The sequence below is a fragment of the Salmo salar genome, unplaced genomic scaffold (assembly GCF_965601325.2).
Source record: "Salmo salar unplaced genomic scaffold, fSalSal1 ptg000468l, whole genome shotgun sequence".
Classification (NCBI taxonomy): Eukaryota; Metazoa; Chordata; class Actinopteri; order Salmoniformes; family Salmonidae; genus Salmo; species Salmo salar.
This window is the reverse complement of record NW_027675396.1, coordinates 440,411-443,664: the sequence shown is the minus strand read 5'-3', so window position 1 is coordinate 443,664 and position 3,254 is coordinate 440,411. Positions and strand designations below refer to the sequence as shown.

Sequence of the window (3,254 nt, the reverse complement as noted above, 5' to 3'; positions counted from 1 at the left end):
TATGTCCTAACTAGGCACAACTAGGTTTGGATTATTTCCTCAACTATATTCTTTCCCATATATTGTATATCGTTTCCATAAAGCCAACATGGCTTTACACTCATTAACGTAAGTTTCCAATCAAGAGCAGTTCTCACTTTTGTGATAATGAACTAGCTAACGTTAGCTTCGTTAACTAACTAACTAACTAACTTAGGACGGTGACCTGTCCAGACGAGATGTTACAACGAACTGAATCGTCAATGGAGGTCTTCCTCTTTATATAGCCTGCTACAGCATGCAATACTATTAACTCACAAGGGGGCTTAACGTTACATGTACAATACTATCCCATTTTGGAAACGTTACATGTACAGTACTATCCCATTTTGGAAACGTTACATGGACAATACTATCCCATTTTGGAAACGTTACATGTACAATACTGTCCCATTTTGGAAACGTTACATAGACAATACTATCCCATTTTGGAAACGTTACATGGATAATACTATCCCATTTTGGAAACGTTACATGTACAATACTATCCCATTTTGGAAACGTTACATGTACAATACTATCCCATTTTGGAAACGTTACATGTACAATACTATCCCATTTTGGAAACGTTACATGTACAATACTGTCCCATTTTGGAAACGTTACATAGACAATACTATGCCATTTTGGAAACGTTACATGTACAATGCTATCCCATTTTGGAAACGTTACATGGACAATACTATCCCATTTTGGAAACGTTACATGTACAATATTATCCCATTTTGGAAACGTTACATGGACAATACTATCCCATTTTGGAAACGTTACATGTACAATACTATCCCATTTTGGAAACGTTCCATGTCCGCCCCCTTGTGGAGGGAAATTAATATCTTAGATGGTAGCTGTAGATGGGATTCAAATGCATAAAGGTATTAATAAAGTGTCTAGACTACCTCTCTTGTATAAATGCCCTTCAGAATCCAAACACAGTATTGCCACGCAGCAAAATGTTGAGTAAAATCTTTCAAGTCAGCCTGTCACACAATGCTATTCTCAAACATAACTAATATTAATAATCAATTAATATTTTAACCTACAGGAATATTTTCATTTTTCACATTTCTATGTTAGTTCCTAGGATTTTGCAACTCATACATTTATATCTTTCAATACTTCTAAAATGGGGTACAGGTGTAAAATAATTACAGGTTTAAAACAATTACAGGTTTAAAATAATTACAGGTGCACCTTACTAGCTTATACTATATCATAAACAGTCTTAAATAGTAAACAAAGATTCTAGTTTTCATCCAATTCACACAGATAGCTGACTCAGCCCTGTTTACACCTCCAAGGTGCCCCCCACTTAGGAATACACACTCAGAGGCTTTTCTAAAAACTCCACTTTACGTGCTCACCACCAACAGAAAACAACTTCCATCCACTACAATGCTTCACCTTCACCAATATAAACATGGTGTCCACTGGCTGTCAACAATTAAAAACAATTAAAAAAATAATAATTACCACGAGCTTCTAGAACTCTCGTCCCCTTGGAATGAACCCAAACAAAACTCATATCCAATACGGAAAACTAACTTCTTAATAATTTGTAGAAAACAGCTAGCTACATTTTGATTCCAGTGGGTCACCAACGTGGTAAGTGTAACACAACTCTTTTTTTGTTAGTCACTTTTTGTTAAATCTCATAAATAGTAACTCTTCCATTTCAGAGCCTGGATTTTCCCCCTGAGGCTAATATCCATATCATGTTGAAATCAATAGAACAGGGGACAAACGTTTAGGGTTCAACATTATGACATCATTAAAATACTCCTTCTACAATGTTAAAACATTCTACATTGTGACATTATTTCATTGATTGAGGTATTTTATCAGATTATCTCTGGTCACAGTGATCACAGCTGAGGTTTCTCCTGTATGTGTTATATGGTGTGAAGTCCGCTTGTTAGACATAGTAAAACTCTTCCCACATTGAGCACAGCTATAAGATTTCTCTCCTGTGTGTGTTTTCTCTGGTGTGACATCAGGCTGGTTGACTGAGTAAAACTCTTCCCACATTGATTACAGCTAAAAGGCTTCTCTCCTGTGTGTGTTCTCTGGTGTTTAGTCAGACAGCTTTTCTCATTAAAGCTCTTCCCACATTGAGCACAGCTATAAGGTTTCTCTCCTGTGTGTGTTCTCCGGTGTTTAGTCAGACAGCTAGATGTAACATAACTCTTCCCACATTCATCACATCTATAAGATTTCTCTCCTGTGTGTGTTCTCTGGTGTGATATCAGGCCAGTTGACCTAGTAAAACTCTTCCCACATTGAGCACAGTTATAACATGTCTCTCCTGTGTGTATTCTCTGGTGTTTAGTCAGACTGTTAGATGTAACAAAACTCTTCCCACATTCATCACATCTATAAGTTTCTCTCCTGTGTGTGTTCTCTGGTGTTTAGTCAGACAGCTAGATGTAACAAAACTCTTCCCACATTGATCACAGCTATAAGGTTTCTCTCCTGTGTGTATTCTCTGGTGTGCAGTCAGACTTCCAGATAGACCAAAACTCTTCCCACATTGAGTACAGCTAAAAGGTTTCTCTCCTGTGTGTGTTCTCTGATGAATTTTAATGCCTGATGGGGAGGTGAATCTCTTCCCACAGTCAGAGCAGCAGTGAGTTCTCTTCCCTGTGGATCTCTGCAGGTGTTTATTGAGGTGTTCTAATGTGGAGAGACTCTTCTCTGCCTCTTCAGCATCATGATGTTGCTGAGGCTCCCCAGAGGATCCACGATAGTCACGTCTCTCTCCTGCGTGAACAACAAAGTCAGACAGATGATTAAAGGTCCACAAAATGAGCAAGAATAGTCATATTTTGTATTGTTTTCACATTAGTAGTAACATGATGATTGAGGGCGATGCACACACAATCTGATTGTAGAAACTCCTCCCTGCTAATGAGGAAACCGCTAGTTATGGATGTAGTATATCTGGTAATGACGAAACCACTAGTTATGGATGTAGTATATCTGGTAATGAGGAAACCACTAGTTATGGATGTAGTATATCTGGTAATGAGGAAACCACTAGTTATGGATGTAGTATATCTGGTAATGACGAAACCACTAGTTATGGATGTAGTATATCTGGTAATGAGGAAACCACTAGTTATGGATGTAGTATATCTGGTAATGAGGAAACCACTAGTTATGGATGTAGTATATCTGCTAATGAGGAAACCACTAGTTATGGATGTAGTATATCT

General features: G+C 37.7%; 1 pseudogene; it reads right to left on the bottom strand.

The window, feature by feature from the left end:
- Window positions 1–667: 667 nt before the first annotated feature.
- On the bottom strand, window positions 668–2,854 carry LOC145876162 (uncharacterized; annotated as a pseudogene).
- Window positions 2,855–3,254: the final 400 nt, after the last annotated feature.